The 17,561-nt window shown below is 44.9% G+C and overlaps 1 long non-coding RNA gene across 1 annotated transcript in view; it reads right to left on the reverse strand.

Moving 5' to 3' along the window:
* Nucleotides 1-5,813: 5,813 nt before the first annotated feature.
* LOC144098197 (uncharacterized) overlaps nucleotides 5,814-17,561 on the reverse strand; it is a 28,191-nt gene continuing 16,443 nt past the window's right edge. The window contains exons 2-3 of the long non-coding RNA XR_013307142.1: nucleotides 6,254-6,395; nucleotides 5,814-6,173 (exon numbers count right to left, since the gene is read on the reverse strand). This is a non-coding gene — a long non-coding RNA (uncharacterized LOC144098197). The remainder of the gene's footprint in view (nucleotides 6,174-6,253; nucleotides 6,396-17,561) is intronic.

A 17,561-nucleotide genomic window follows, 5' to 3' on the forward strand; every position in this document is an offset into this window, starting at 1 on the left:
GATGATAGGCCGTCCTTCGAAAAACCCTCAGCAACGACAGCGTCCCCTGCTCGGTTGACGGATCCTCGAGCTGTTATGTGTGCCGCTTCGTTACCAGGGTTCCCCGAGTGAGCCGGGACCCATATCAATTCAATTATTCTGTCTAAGTCTGGTTTGACCCAATATGCTCATTGCTGCCTGAGAAATTCTGCCCCTCGCATAATTGCGTATGGCAAATTTAGAGTCGCTGAGTATGGTAGTAGCTTCTGTGTTAATGATAGCAAGGGCGATTGTCGCCTCTTCTTCCGTTTCCGAGGATTTCGTTATGGTAGTGCCGGAGACTATCAGTCTACCTTGCGTATCCACCGCCGTTAGTGCGAACGCTTATTTCTGGGGATATTCTGCGGCATCTACATATACTGCATGTTCATCTTGGTTGTATATGTTGTGTAGAGCTTTTGCCCTAGCCCTTCTCCCCTCGTGGTGAGCAGGATGCATATTCTTAGCTAGTGGCTTAACTCTGATTACCTTAGCGATGCGTTTAGGTATCTGTGTTTTGGTATCTTGGGGTGGCAACTGTATGCCTAGTCCTAAACGATCAAGTATGGTTCTTCCTGCTTTGGTGCGGGAAAGCCGGCCTCTCTGCATTGTTAAGTGTGCCTCTGTAAGCTCGTCTAAGGTGTTGTGTACTCCCAAGCCCAGAAACCTTTCGGTGGAGGTACAGTTCGGTAGCCCTAATGCTACCTTGTATGCTGTTCTAATCATAGACTCTACTTTGGCTTTTTCACTACTGTCTAATTTTAAGTATGGGAGTGCGTAGACAAGCCTGCTTATTACAAATGCTTGTACTATTTTGCAAAGTTCTGTCTCCTTCACTCCCTTCCTTTTGCTTGCAATTCGTCTAATTAGTCTTACCGTCATATTGACGGTTGTCTGGAGTTTTTCTAGTGTTTCCTTGTTCTTCCGGTTCGACTGAAGGAAGAGTCCTAGGATTCTTATATACGCTTCATTACCCAAGTTTTCATCGAAAACCACGCTGGCAGTTACGACGCGGGATATGCTCGTAACCTGCGCCTCTATTGAGACGTCTTTTCCAGAGGTGGCAGAAGAGGCCGGGATAGCGATAGCACTCGCGCAGCCCAAAGTGGGAAGAATTGTCACTGACTCGCAAAAGGCGTATAACAGTTACAGAAAGGGGCGGGTGTCCCTTGCGGCACTAGGAATTCTCAAAAGTAAACGCGACGTTCCTGAAAGGAAAGTTGAGTTGATATGGACACCGGCTCACTCTGGGCTGGAGGGCAACGAACTTGCCCACCAGTTCGCCCGAGAGATGGAATACCGGGCAGAGGAAGGTGAGCCACAGTCCATTATTAGTTATAATGACATTACGAACTATTACAAGACGGAGAGGCGACGTTACCCCGATCCTCACAAATCGCTTACCAGAGAACAGCAAGCGATCTACAGGCAGATACAGGCAGGATCCTTCCCGCACCCTTACCTTCAAAACAAGATGTGCCCGGAAAGGTACGAGAAGGAATGTGATTTCTGCAAGGCGCAGTTAGGCACGCTCCAACATGTCATTGGAGTAGGCAACTTCAACAAGGAAATGCCCCCACCCTTTACCTGCCCCACTACCCCACCCCATCCCTCACCCTCCCTTACCGAACGATGGGAGACCTTGCTAACCAGCCCCGCCGTGGAAGACCAGCTCGTCCTGATCTCCAGGGGCCAGGCGGCTAGGGAAGCATATGGGTCCCGTGAAGAGGGAACCACTCCCATCAACGGCGTCTAATCAGACGTCGAGCTCGAATCAATAAAGTTGTTTCTCTCTCTCTCTCTTTCTCGGGAAAACATGCCACGCGCCGGGCGCACAAAGGAGTTGGAGGCAGGTTATCTCGCATCGCGGCGCCGGGTTTACGCCGTCCATTCGCTGTAGCCGATCAGCAGGGCTTAATGAGATTCGTTTTAAGTGTGATTTTGTGCCACTGAAACAACGTATATATTGACGGTCGCGCAGGTCTCGTTCGTTATAAGCGAAAGTTCGTCTTAAGTGGGGCCGTTAAATGTGGGTTCGACTGTGTTCAAACTGCCCTCACCTCACGAATACATTTTTCTTGCAAAAATATTTCAGGCTTTCATTACGCCCATTACAATAAGTTTCCATGTATTTTTTTTAATAAATTGGAGATGGTCGAGCGCAACGTCTGGGGCGTTTGGCATGGAATGACCCACATGCGACGTCAGCTAACTTGTGCTTTCCTTGTGAAATCGACTGCCAGCATGCGGCAAAAGCATACACATGGCAATTATACGCCGTGTATAAGAGAAATGGGCTGATCGTAATCGAGAGCAGGCTCTGTGCATTCATGGATCGCAAAATGACATGCAGCACTTTACCACATTGTGCCACAATGCACTTGACAGGCAGTTATGAACACACCGGTGATGAAAATGAATGGGCGTCAGTGCTCCTACTTTCGATTGCTACAATAAAAGATGTGGGGATGGAATGGCCTCTGTGGAAGGTGGTGCAACACGTGTAACTGTGATCTGTGCACACTGTTTTGCCACGACCACATTCATCCTACACACAGTCCATCTGTGAGAACTAGAAACTGCATATTTTATGCAACAGGTGGCAAGAAAAAAGCAGAATACAGAAACGAAAGCCTTGGAGCAGGCCAAGAAACTGCACCTCGCAGCATGTCCAGTGTGCTGACTCTTGTACCATAGAGTTGCCCCGCTCAGGTTTTAGGCCAAGCTGCCACTCGTGCATCTCACAAGCCGTCTTGTTGCACTTTAATGTGCCCCTCTGATAGCAACCTCTAGTGTCGCTCTGCCAGTAAGGTGATATTTTGCCACTTTACAATGCTTCATGACGATGTAAAGGGGGCATGCGGCTTTGAAATAAAATAAAAAATGGCCAAAAGTTGATTTTTTTTAATTGTTGTATGTGCTTATATTTCTCGTTTTTTACGCTGTCGCGAAGTTTCGTTGCTCAAATAGACTCAGGATAGTTCTAGGGAAGATTAGGGGGGGGGGGGGGAGGGGGCTCCTTGTGGTATTTCTTTGGGCTTTTTTTTATTTGTCCTTCCTCGCCCCAATTGTTGTCTTTTGGCTTGTAGATATGGCTGAAGCCATAATCTTTTGGAAATTTGTACCAAATCATGGTTTCACTGCAGTCGCTGCGTGCACAACCAACGACTAAACAGCAATGAGGCATTTTCATTACGCACTGAACGATCGAGAGACCCGATCAGCTGGACTACCTCAACATGTAGTGAGAGCATCCTTTCATATATCTGTTTTCTTCAGTGCCACCCCTAGTTAGTGAGCGTCCTTTTTTTGCCTGTATGTTTGTTTACATGAGGCCCCTTCGAGTTTTACGACCCGAGGGGCGGGAGTTCCTTTTGTTCAAAATGCACGGAGAAGCGGGGACCCAGGAACCGTCTGGCATTTTCTTGGAAAGCAAGTCTGTGCACGTGGGCGCTTCTCTGTGTTTATGTATTACTTCTGTGCGTTTGTGTCTTTTCTCTGTTCCTAAGTTCGTGCCGAGGAAAACCAGGACAGCGGCAGTATAAACTAGAATGACAAGCGAGGAGCAGTGTTTGTGAGGAGCGGTCATGCGTGCGAACGAGGGGAAAGCTGTACGACATGGCACAGAGCACAGAACATGCTGAAACAGACATGAACAGGGACAAGAAACGAAAAGCCTCGTTTTTGTGGGTCCTGTATACATGTGCGAATACGAAAAGCGCGACTGAAAGTGCGCGCGCAAGAACCAGATGGTACAGCGCATTGGCTACACCCGCCCTTCACCTGTCAGTCAGAGCAAAGGACGAATGGAACGCCTTTCGCGAAGGTTTGGCAGATGACAACATTCACAAGGGTCGGGATGCCAGCGTAGGGGACGAGGAGGTTGGCTTCTCGAAAGGAAGAACGAATAGGCTTTGATTTGAATTGTTACTGCTTATCAGGGCGTGCATGGCTCTAGTATTTTGCAGGGGTTATCTTCAATGCCTCAGCTATGTACTGGGCTTGTTTTGTCTAAAATGTCCAGACCCCTGCTCAGTGGCCATTGGGTGGTTGGCTCTTGGGTCGCACAGGGGTTGTTCCACACCAAACACACCAGAGTTTGCACTCAATCCTCCCCGATTTCTTCTAGAAAATTCATGGCTCTTTGTTACACTATCGAAAGTAATTTCCTTCCATATTTCTGGCAAAAAAAGATTTTCCGCTCATGTGACAGCTTTTTGAATTTTCCAGATGGGTGCAAAACCAGTTCTCAGTAAAAAATTTGCAAAAATTTGTTCTATGCTCAGAATTTTTCCTGAAGAATGTAGGAACATTGCACTTTGGTATCAGCCAAGAATAAACTGCTGGCGGAAATGTTTTATGTACTTTGTAATTATTCAGTTTAGTCCTTTCAGTCACGAATTATGATGCCCTCTGGAGAAAAATTCTATACTCAAAGGTTTTGACGTTTTAAGTGTGCGGAGGTGAAAAAAAAACGTTCCATCGCTCCAGAACAATTATTATGCATTTGCGGTCGCGTCCTCATATGGAGACATCGTGACTCAATCCTGCTTTTCTTCATAAAAAATAATAATTACGCTTAGCCATTGTACACCAAGGAGGTAAAATATTTATTTCAGAGGGTGCAATAGGTGTGCTGACCAGTTCAGTGATTGTGGTAATGGTAGAAACAGTCATTCTCAGTTGCGATGCACAAGAAAACGTCGCATTTCCTGCAGCGGAGCCTGGTTTTCGAAGAACATTTCTCATACTTGCAGCGCTGTGTAAATGGCAACTGGACCTGCTGAGGCCAGTGATCCTTTGCATCGTACCTCACAGCATTTGGCGGTAATGGACGAGAGTTGTGTGTGCGACGTGGTGGTACCTCAGCTGAGTCGGCACTCGGCCCTGGATGCTCGCCTCTCGCACGTACTCCAACCACGAGTTGGCCAAAGCCAGTGATGTGAAGTGGCACATTACTCTGATAGGCCATTTTTCTGGTTTTTGCTTTCATGGGGTAGGGAGACATTACAAAATCTAGTTTGTCCCCTCCTCCCATGAGCCTTTTGTATTTCAGAATTGCTTGCCGGCACGGTATTTCTATACTCTCTGATCCTTTGATGCATCACTCCATCTGCTGGCGACCCCAACCGAACCGCATCCTACTTGCGTAGAAGCGATGTTTACGACACCATTGCCAAGGCATCTAACTAAAACAACATCACCTTCTTCAGTCACTTTCGTGTCCATCACTCCTCTTCCTTCCTTTTTAAGCTGTTTCTCATTCTTCAGGTTGCAACCCATCAGTCTATTTCCCCTGATCGTTCATGTTCCTTGTATGCCGACCATTCGTAGTTCGCGAAGCAGGTTGACAGATGTGAAGTAATTGTCAAAAAAACATTTGAAGTTTCTTCTCTTTGGCGATTCCTCACACAGTATCATTACAACAGAGCCACCAAGATCGAGATGCACATAGCTGTGGTCAATACCAGTTCCCTTGCCCTGGTATATTTTGAAATCGTGGGCGATTCCATCCGGACTACATCGAACAAAAACTTTAACACCCTCAGGGTTTGGCTTCGACTTAATTACCTGTTTTCCGGGGACTTTTCTAGTGAAAGGTATCATCTGTTCATCGATGCTTGACTGTTCCGTTACGTCAAGCTCCAGGCATCGCTCCCTCACGACATCAATCGGTGGTCACTTTCCAGAATTTATCAGTGCTGTTGGGGGCAGGAGAGCTCGCATCGGTAATGTGAACAGCAGTATGAAGCTTAAAAAATCTGTTGACATTCATTGCATCTGCAACCACGGCAATCCGGGTCCGCTGCTGCCAGTAGATTCTAATTCTAGGAAATTTTAGCACGGCCATGTACATCATAATGCCAAAAAAAACCTTTATTTCCTCTGGTGTAGTGCCCAGCTCTGCGCTGGTTGTTCGTAAGTAATACAGGTTTGAGCACTGTGCAAGTCAGCCGGGGGTCAGCCGGCATCTCGTTTTTTCTGTGGGCTGGGATCTATGAAATGTCACCTGGGTCGAAGGTTTTCTTCACCCAGTTTACAAGTTTTTTGCGCATTGTTGGGTGCTTCACAGTGGCGTCATTATCTTCATCAGAGTCGCTGCTCTCCGCGGCCACTGATGCGGAAGCATTGCTTGGGCCTCCAAGGTCAATGTCCTACGATAAAAAATAAAACGTAAGCGTCTAGGGCTCCGCTTCGCTAAACATCATGAAATACTTTTCCGAAATATACATACCACATCCACCACATCGTCGGAAACTTCGGCCGCGTCGTCAGATAGGTTAGCGTCGGACAGGTTTCCGTCAGAAATGGCCAAAAAAATTGCTGTGCTTCAGAAAAACTGGCCTTGCGGCGAGTCTTGCGATGCCTCTCGATAGCTGAGGAGACGAATGCAAGAAAAAATGAATACAACACGAATGGCACAAGCAAAATCACTTCCCGCGGCAATGCTAAAAAAAGTACATGTTAAAGGGACACTGAGGAGAACTCTATCAAAATTTTTTTTGTCAGCAAAGTCTGATAGTTCGGCATTTCATGGCTTTATTGCCGCTTGTCCGGGAGCGCAACATGCATTTATTTCAAAGAAATTTGGATTCGAAGTTGAAAAAGTTTTTCCCGCCGTTCCAATACAAACTCTAGAACTCCTATGATGTCATGGAGATCTTACGACGTCATAGGACGGAGTGACGTGAAACGTGACGTAAACGCAGTCTCCGTGATTTCTGGTGGCTAGCGGTGTGATCTAGCAGCTGTCGAAATGAAAGCTACCGCCACCGCACGTTGAAGGCACCTATCGGGGGTCACTACCATCGCTTCGTTTACGTTTGCACCGGCGTCTTACGATGGATCCCGTTCCCGAACCTGCCAAAGAAGTTCTCGCAAAAACTCCGGCCTGCATTTCAGCGACCTGAGCCCCAAAGAGCATGCGATGCTTTTGAGGGAGCACGGTTAGGTTAGGTGCCGGCGGGTCGTTTCCCCCTCCCTCAGTGAGCAGCCGTTGCAAAACTAAATATCATAACCCCAGTGCGGGGAGTCGCGAGGCGCCAGGACAAGGTCGGCGCGTTGCGCCCATCGGAGGCTGGTCGGGGCTTTGGGGCCAACGGATTGTGATTCCTTGAACGGCGCGGTTGCACGGTGCAGAAGGCGGCGTCGAGGTCTCCCACAGTTGCAAGGGCCAGGTTATTTATTTATTATTTTGTCACAAAAAACGGATGGGTGCTCAAGGGCGGTCGCATTTAAAGTTGGCGGCTTGGAACTAAAGCCGACGCACGACGCTTCAACGGCTTCCGCTAGATCCAACGGGTCCACTGTATCGGGCTCTCTCGCCCACTTGCGTGTACCTTCAGATGTGTACTGTGAATGGATTAAATTAGCCGAGAGCTTGAAAAGAACAGCTCCGCCAAACTACCAAAGCTATTGAATGGCATCACAACGCGCACCTCGCCGCGGAGCCGAATCGGTCTGCCCGGGCCGTCGCGGCTGGTGCACTCGGCGTGAAATAGAGACATGCTCCAAGTCTCCGCCAGTGCGGTCAGAGTACGCCGAAGCCGCAGAATGTGTCGGCGGTCAAGCGCAGTTGAAGTATAGAGGGTCTCGCTTTGGCCGACGTGACGTCGCCGTGCAGCGCGCGCGCGCGTTACGCCGGAGCATGAACGCGCCTTCACAGAGCCTGCGCTCAACCGCTAACCAACGTATTCGGTGGCGGCATCTATGGGAGCCACTGAAACCCCCCGCCCACTCACTCACTCAATAAAAAAAGAAATCCTGTGCCGAGGTTTGGAATCGTACCAAGGCCTTTGGCGTTTGAGGCGGAGCCGCTACCACTCCGCCACGACGGCTCAAGAAATAACCATCAATAAAGGCGCATCTAGTGAATGCACTCTTCCGATGCAGAAATCTCCACGCTTTCGCTACGTATATCCTGGCCTAACAGAGCTAGGCCATCATCAATTTTTCTTAACTGCCTTGTACCTTGTCTCCCGTCCCTAATAAACGATTTCCGTTAAGTAGTTTGAAGTTTACTGGATCAGCCGGGGTTGTTTTGCCGGGCGAGCTTGCGAAGACATAAGTGCTCTTTATACTGCGAACTGCCTTGTACGATAACCGACCATCGTGCTATCATAGACAAGCCTTAACAGGTTCCTTCAAAGGTTAACTAGCACTTGAAGCGGCAGTTGGAGTTCCTGTTCTGTTCGGCGCTTGTAAATCGAGGAACTTCAAAAACAAAACCATGGGGCACGCAAAGCTCATAGACGCGAAGCGCCATAAAAAAATCGAAACTCTCCTGGCCACCTGTAGCGCCGAAAAGCATCGGTTTTCTTTGCTTCCAATTTTGTCTGTCTTCCTTGTGTGATAAAAGTGAACTATCGGTTTTAAAACAAAACTTACTTCAATATTGAACTGCGCAACCTTCCTTTGTCAGCCTCAGAGATTCGCGGTTCATGTTGGAAGGAAAATTCCTACAAGGTGGCATCTATTGTCCTATGATGTCACCACACTTGTACTTGCGAGATTGGCCTGTGGCGGCAATACCTGTATTTTTGTTCTTGCTATTTTCTACCTTACAAGAGGTTTGTTTTCAGTAAGTGTGGCGTTTTTGTGATCAGGAGCTGGTATTCTAAAGATAAAAGCCAACTTCAATTTATCCTCAGTGTCCTTTATTGATGTAAAAAGCGAAACTGAAACTAAGCGGCCGTATTGTACATGGAGATGGGCCGTTCGTTAGTTGTCACGCCTGCCGTTGTGCACATGTGAGAGGTGCGTAAGTGACTATGCAGCATGGAACTCAAGGTTTGAGTAGGACTATTTCGAAGATCTCTAGCCGCGCTGGTCATACCTGAACACAACCACCCAGGAAGCCCATTCAAATTAACCGATGTGAGACCTGTGGCATCTGAATCAGTGAGCATCTGAAGACAGAATTACAGAGGCGTTGGCTGTGATTGAACCGGCAGTTTGAATTATCTGGTTTTCCAGATGAATGAGTGTCGAATTAACGAGCTTTCACTTTATTGAACGCCAGCATTGTTTAATTCAGGGCTAGCTTTGGAAAATCTCTAAATTGATTTTATTAGGCAGTTAATCTGTAGTACCATACATTACCAAAGATACATGCACTAATTTTCCAAAATTGCTGTTATTTGTGCGCTTTCCTATTGGAGGATGTGTTAGTGTATAAAAAGAAAGCAAAGCATGATTTTGTTGTTGTTTCCTGTGAGAAATTTAACTGCCAGGACAATGCAGCAGAGTGAAATGCCAAGAAAACTTCATGCATTGCAATACACTTGGAGCTCTATGAGTTCTGTATCTATTGCATGGCAAAGATTTCAAAACAGTGACTTTAATGAAAATGAAATTTTATTTTTCAACTGCAGATCTGCAAAGAAAAGCAATCTCTCTTGTCACAGAGTGACAGTAGGAAAGGGAATGGGCAGTGCCACTCACAATTTCTGCGGGCAGCAAATCACCCATCAGTTGAACCTTTGCTGTTGTGTGCAGTGGGGTAATCATGTGCAGAACACTACAGAGTGAGCTAATAACACGTGTTGGTAGGTGCTGGGTTCAAGATTGCGGCACCACCTCTGAGGAAGTGCTTACAAAAATGGGCAGGTTGACTTTGCATTTTTGCTGCTCGCAGTTTGCAGGTGCTATACTGAAAGCGCTGTCATTCAAATTGGGTCTGTGTCAATAGTCGAAATTTTGAGTCATTTGAGACTGGCACTTTCTGTTTGATTCGACCACACTTTTTCAAGTGCTCAAATTAGCATTTAAAAATCATTTTCTGCTCACTTGAACTTGTCGATCCTCCCAGTGTTTTTGAATGGCATTTAATACAGTTAAACCTGGATGTAATTGATCTCCATGTGGCGAATTCCTCGATGTTACTCAAGTTGCTTAATTATCCAATGCCGTTCCCATTGAAGCGTTTGTATTTTTGTACTCTATATAATGAAGATGCTGCTGTGGTTAATCATGATGTAACGAATTTGCTACGTCGACTAGTAGTGCTGCGGTACTTGACACGAGGTGAAAACAAAGTTAAAAACCATAGGGCAGTTACACCTGGCGAGACCAAGAGACGGGCTATGCGGGAAGATGGTAGCATCATCTCGAAGTTGCGGCACTTTGTTATTGAAGATATCTTTGTGTGAGGTGTCATTGCAGTGGGTGTAGTGTCATTGTAGGGGATGCAGTGTCATCATGCTTCATCGGTTGAGGATCTTTTCGTTTCTATAAAGCGACCCTGCCAGCAATGGTGCACTTGCTGGTACCGCTGCCACTGAGCAAATTTCTGCTTGAGGGCATAAGTCTGCCCGAACAAAAAATTTTGAGTTTGATGCACGTTTGCTTGTTTTCGTTCTGGCCTGCCTGCCAACACTATTAATGCTTGTGCAATCCCCTAGTAATGCAGTCTTGGTCATGGCTACTACAATGCATTTATTGAAAGTATGTAAAACTGTGATCTCTGCATTGGATTTCGAGATGGCTAGTCACAGCATTTCTGGCCTATTTCTTCTTTTTCCTCTTTTTGCTCGCATAGTTGGTCATTGATGTATCGCTTTGTTTCTTTATTTAAGCTCGTCTCGAGACAGTGAAATAACAGTGGAACACAGTAAACTCCCTCCCCATCACTGGTACAAGGGACAAAAACATTCGGTTTTGTCATCTCGTGAAGCAAGTTCACATCAGGTTGTTCGCTCTGCGTCCTCACGATTGTGCTTCAAGATTTCTACCCAATCTTTCATCCATCTCAAGCAACTAGAAGGCTAGTGTCCATAAGATTGAAGGCTGTTCGCGCACGATTTTTGTTCGTTTGGCTACATATTTCTTCTGCTGCTAAATTCATTGCTTTACCAAAAATGCAGCATAAGATACAGGGATATTTAGAAACAGTGATGTATCAAGTGGGAATATAGTGCATGGGAGTGAGTGGGCTGTGTGCCAGGGCCATGTATGCTTGGCGTAGTTAAGTAGAATTATAAAAATAACATACCTGGATAAACTAACAACTAGGAATGGATCATCTAAGTTCTGCTGTATTTTCATGTCTGTCTTTAGGAGGATAGAATTACAAGTCGGGTAGTCATGTATATTTGCCAGTTTTTTGCTCACAAATGGGGCGAAGCACTCATTCCGTTTGCACACTTTTTTCTAACGTGTCGTTTATTGTCTACCTTAATAACCAAGGTTAATTCAGATAATAGCAACCTTGGAAAAGATTCTCTCTTCTTGCCCTTTGCACCGCAGCGGTGGCCCAGTAGTTTGAGCATCCACCCCGGATGAAGGAGGTGCGGGGTTCGATCCCCAGTGCTGCCGGGCACCCACTGATGATACATTGAATAAAAGCTTTCCCCTGCCTTGTGCTCGGCTTATTTAGTGTGAAATGCTTGACAAATGGGTCTTTGACCCTACATTGTGCAATGAAAATTACCTTGTGTCATGGCGCTCTTTGGCCAAAGCTGCCCTTGCGCGATAAAAATTCGTTATCAATCATCAATTTCAATTTCTCTTGCCCTTGCTTGAGATCTTATGTGGAAACCATGCGGAAGTTTTTTTTCGGTGACAGCTGTTAAGCGCCCATCCCTAGATTTCGTGTCATAGTAGCTGTAGTAGTCGGTATAACCGGCGGGTGTGCTGCCATGGAAACCGCTCAGAGGATGTTACCTTGGTAGGAGGGTGGCATAACTTGAGTGGAGAATTTCATAACCAGTGTGTGGTTACCACTGGAACCAAAGTTATTGCGAGGTCAGAGGAATACTCAACTGTAGGATGGTTACCGTCGAAGGAGGAGGGTATGGTTTGGTTTATGCGGGTTTAACGTCCCGAAGCGACTCAGGCTATAAGGGACGCCGTAGTGAAGGGCTCCGGAAATTTCGACCACCTGGGGTTCTTTAACGTGCACTGACATCGCACAGTACACGGGCCTCTAGAATTTCGCCTCCATCGAAATTCGACCGCCGCAGCCGGGATCGAACCCGCGTCTTTCGGGCCAGCAGCCGAGCGCGGTAACCACTCAATCACCGCGGCGGCTGTGGGGTTACTAGAGGAATCACTTGGAGGGTGGTTACCATGGACGGAGCAAGGTATGGGGAAAGTGTAAGATGAAACCAGTGGGTGGCTGCTACGGGAACTACCTCGTTGGTAGTTACACTAGTCGGAAAAGGAGAAGGGTTACCATAGAAGAAGGAGGTTATGGTGAGAGCATATAAATACATAACCGGAGTGTAGTTACAATGGGAACCATCAGAAGGGTGATTACGATGGAAGGAGGAGGAAGAGTATGGCCAGAGTGGAGGAACCTAGCGTGGTCCATCTGCGGCAGCAGCTGTAAAATGCGCCACATGAGGAGAGTGAATGCTAGTGCCGCGCGCCTATAGCGACGGACTGGAGAGGGGAGCTAGTTGAGTAGAGGGTATGTGTGGAAAACTAAAAAAGAGCGTTCTTGAACAATACAGATATGAAGTTTCTCTTATATTCTCGACCTCAACATATTGTAAAATATCAATATCTTAACAGCTGTCAATCAATTTCATGTCGTAACCGTCCTGTCACTTTTTTATGTGTTTAATGGGCTGATCTTCAAGACTTCTTAAGTTCAAAGGTTCTAAGCAAACAGAAGATGCAACTGGTGATATTCGTTGCTACAGACTATTGATTATAGCACCCTTTTTATGCTTACAATACAGCGTTTCGCACACATCATGGAGCTGACTGAGGTGCAGGAAGGTATTATTGTTCGGTGCATCCAACGCCTGGATGTGCTCCTCAAGGATGTCAAGACAGCTGCGGGCATTGTCGGCAATCCTGAACTTCGTGCCAAGATGGGAGAGGCATCGCGATTGATTCGTCGAGATATCGTTTTTGCAGCCAGCCTTTGCTTGCAATGAGGTGTGGCACCACTGTTTTAGTTTAAAGGGGCTGCAATTAGGTGCTTTTATCTTGTGTTCATAGCAAGTTCTTGTACGTATTTTCTTGCTGAAAGCCACTTCAAAACGGTGCAAACCCCTCTTTGTCTGCTCGCCTTGTTCAGCCAATGCCAGCAGTGGTATTTCCAAACAGTGTAGTTTGGAACTTCTCCAAAACACTAGGAATTGCAAAGGATGCAAGATACAGCCGGAATTATAATATTCAAATGGAGTCTGATCCCAAGTGTGTCATGAGCCACATGATGACATTGTAGGTTTTTTCCAACAGCTTTGTTCTTTTGTGGTACTATTCATGGCACTTGACGCTGTAGAGCACAGATAAAAGCAGGACATGTGCCAGGCGTCTTTTAGAACTCAAAACCAGGTTTATTCTAATCAGCATGGCAATCAAGGAGCCTGATCTCCATGTCATGCGGCTCGTGTCAAACTGTGTTCCTTCACTGTTCGGTTGACAGCCATGCCACTACTGCACCAGAGACAGAAAGGTACTGCTGCTACTGGGTGACCAGTAAGGGGAAGGCGCTGGCACCAGTGAACATGGCGAGATGTTTTTTTCGCAGTCGAGAGACGTGGAGGGAGATGAAACAAAACAGCGTCGTTGGCAAAAGAGGCCAGCTTGAGTCTCTCAAGAGCAATCGAGTAGGGCAACTATTAATGTCCCCTTTGTATGATGCTGAACAGTGCTCAGTGATCCAAATCGGTCCGAGTTAATGCGGCTGAACCAGCTCCAGTGGGACCCGTGATGCACAAAAACTTTGTTAGCTGTGTGCAGGCTGCGTGACACACAATTGTGCGAGGTTTTCTAGGATGTGATTATTAGGGGGGGGGGGGCACTGGTCTTGCACCTATTTTCCTTATTTTTAGTCCAATCCTAATGAAACTGCATCACCTTTCTCGGCTTTTATACTGATTTCAAGTCTGAAATTACCTTTTTCATAAATTAGTTCTTAAGATAATTCATTTTAATTAGTCATTCATTAGTACCTTGATGCAAAAAGAAACTGGTCTATAAAACAATTTTTAATCCATGGCTGTTATTATGGTGAGTAAAAAGTGCAGTAATCAAAACTGTTTAACCATCAAAAATTTTACTTCACATGGAATATCAACATTAGAGGTGTGAATATAATGTATCGATAAACTTTGCAAAATTGTAAAATTTTGAAGCGTGAATAAACAGTTGTGCTTCGATTATTGCACACACTGTGCCTTCAGCTTCCCTTCTCTCTATCTGTCCTAGATTTTGAGATATCGACCTACTAAGACAGCCAGATGTCTAAAATTTTCATGTCATTAAATTATCTGTTCCTGCAAAAATTTAGGCCACACAGTGACCTGGATTTAATATTATGATCAAAATACTGATTTCCTGATGAGAAAAATTGGTACAGTTGGAAAATAAGAGCTGTATTTTCCACAAATCTCATTTTTATAAAGTCGATTGTATGGTTTGGTCTCGAAAACCAGTGTCCCCCGCCGATGATGACAAAACATGTTGCAGACCAGCTTGATGTATTCGTGTCTGAAGAGGTGGTCAGACTGTATAGTTGTGGCGCATTTTTTCTACAGTACACTAGAATGAGATTTATGTGTAATAACATGGTTGCTATCTACATTTTCAGTGCCCTTTTTTATTTATTTAATTATTTACAAAATACTGCGGACACTGAGTCGAAGCAGGGTGGGAGAACAAGTCAATCGAACTACAAAAAACGCAACGCTTCAAAAAACAACATGGAATAGTAATAATTGGTTAAAACTCATCATGACAATGATTAGCTGCTTCCAGTCTGTTATTTTGCGTGGAAAGAACGAAAACTTGTGTCTGTTCTAGCGAATGTAGGGGTTAGAGAGCTGGGAGGGTGTTGACTAGTTTGTGTGGTTGCTGCCGGCATTAAGTGTGATCGGGGATCCAAACCAAGTTTGTCATGTAATAAGAGAGAAATAAATTCTAACCTAAGCTTTCTTCTCCGATGTTCAAGCGGTTCAATTTTATTAATCTCCATTAAAGTGGTTGGGGAGTCAGTCCTTGCATATTTACTGAAATAAACCTGAAAGCTCTTCTCTGTATTCTCTCCAGATTTTTTACGTTACTTTTAGTATACGGGTCCCACACTATGCAAGCATATTCGAGTTTAGGTTTAAATATTGAAGAATAATAGAGTATCTTAATGTTAGAAGCGGAATTTTTTAGTTTATGTCTTAAGCAGCACAATTTTCGAAATGCAGCAGAGCAGATATTCATTACGTGCAAGTTTCACGATACATTGCTACTTACGGTTACTCCTAGGTATTTGTAGTTGGATACTTATTGGAAAGGGAGAGAGTCTAATTTATATGTGTAGCTATGATGTATAGTTTTTCGGGTTAACGGCATATAAACACTTTTTTGAGCATTCATAATCCTGCCCCATCGGGCGCACCATTCGAAAACGCTGTTCAAAGCATTGTCCAGGTCACTTCGATCTTCCTCATTTGTAAGTTCTCGGTATAGAATGCCATCGTCAGCGAACAATCGAATATATACTTGTGAGTTAACAACTTGAACAATATCATTGACGTACAACAGGAAAAGCAGAGGGCCCAAAACACTTCCTTGGTGAACACCGGATGAAACTGGAAGAGAGCCCGAACGATGTCCACCCACTTCAACAAACTGTTTGCGGACTTTTTAGTATGCAGTAATCCGTGTTACTAAAATATCAGGAATGCCAATTTCTTTCATCTTAAAAATGAGCTGATCATGAGGAACTTTGTCAAATGCCTTGCTGAAATCCAAAAATATTGCATCAATTTGGCCTTTATTATTAGGCAGAAAGCAAATGAATGCATTACTGTAATTACCTGTGTTACCGTCGAGAATCCTTTTTTGAAGCCGTTCTGGAAGCTAGTTAGCACTAGATTTTTTTTCTAAAAATACGTTCATACAGTGTGCAAATATATGTTCTAATACCTTACAGCACGGAGACGTCAATGATGTGGGACTGTAGTTCTGGAAAAAGAAAACTGTCTCGTTTTTTATAAATGGGAACAATTCGGGCTGTCCTCTAATCATCAGGTATTTTGCCTATTGACATTGAAGCGCGAAAAATTATCACAAGAAATTTAGCCAGAGTTTCGGCATAGCGTCGCAGAAATGCGTTTGGAATGTTGTCAGGGCCACCTGACGTTTTGGTTTTCAGGTTCAGTAACATGGAAGAGACACCAGGGTAAGAAATAACATTCACTTCAGCGGGATAATACACTCGGCTGTTTTCGGTACATGTGCTCGAGGCAGAAAATACACTTGGAAATAACTATTAAAATGCTGAGCAATGGCCTTTGGATCACATACCGTAGTGTTGTTCACCAAAATTTGTGTGACTACTTTCTTTTTTTCACTAATATAATTCCAAAACTTACTTGGCTGCGTTTTTATAAACTTTTGAAAAGATGTGTTGAAAAAAATATTCTTTTGAATCACGTAGGGCACGTGCTAGATTCTCCAGCAATTTCTTGAGCAGTTCAGGATCTGCGTGTTTCTTGTTGTGCCGTTTTACCCTTCGCCTCATTTGAATTATATTGCGTGTCATCCATGGGGTTTCTTTTCTTTTTGTGCCTGCTTGGTAAAAAAGTTTTGATACAATACAGATTTTTTTTTAAACTGTCCGAGAGTGCGCAGACCTTGGCATCATCGAAATCAACAAGGCAGGTTTCTAGGTGTTCATTTACAGATGCGTCATTGACCCGCGAATAATCTTTAAAGTAACGTGGCGATGAGTGTTTCTTTTTTGTTTGCCGTACTAGAGGAAATGAAGCACTAACTAAGTGGTGGTCAGACAGGCCTTGTTCCACAGAAACAGTAAAATTTACAATGTAGCGAGGGATGAACAGCAAATCTAACAACGATTTCGTGGGACCAACTTTGCGAGTTGGTTCTATTTGCGTCAGGTTGTGGATATGCATTATTTTAAACAATACGTTGGCTTGCTTTGTGCAAGCACCGAGACACTCAACAAGTTCCCAGTCCACACCTTGCAAGTTGAAGTCGCCCATCAATAAAATTTTACTGTTTTGGTACTGTGACACGATTTTCTAGTTTAGTTAAGTAGTCGGTTCCAGAACTAGGAGGCCTTTAAACAGCATATAAAACAAAGTTTCGTCCCCAACAGGACAGTATACATATATGCATTCAATATCATGTACGTAATCTTGCAAAACGGCTTCAATTTGTTTATTAATTAGGACAGCCACTCCACCACACCTAGATTTCCTGTCTTTTCGAAATACAATGTAAGGAGGAGGAAAAACGTCCTCATCATTGACATCACTGTGAAGCCGTGTCTCAGTAATCACTGTAACGTGCGGATCATGGTGTAATAGCGTTATTTCGAGCAAGTCTTTCTTATTAACTAAACTACGCGCGTTAATGTTTATTATGCGCAAATGTTTGCTCTGATCTTGCAAACCCGTCATGCCTTGTCCTGCTGATCTACTCTCTTATCCGAGTAGACAATCTTTACAAGCTTATTTTATGATTTATCCCAGAAAAACGTATCTTTATCCACTTTTAGCTTGTCATGAATAAGGGTGACCTTTTTTGATCCCTCTCTTCTTTCGTGCTATCCCAAAGCAGTT

The sequence above is a fragment of the Amblyomma americanum genome, chromosome 1 (assembly GCF_052857255.1).
Source record: "Amblyomma americanum isolate KBUSLIRL-KWMA chromosome 1, ASM5285725v1, whole genome shotgun sequence".
NCBI classification, from domain to species: Eukaryota; Metazoa; Arthropoda; class Arachnida; order Ixodida; family Ixodidae; genus Amblyomma; species Amblyomma americanum.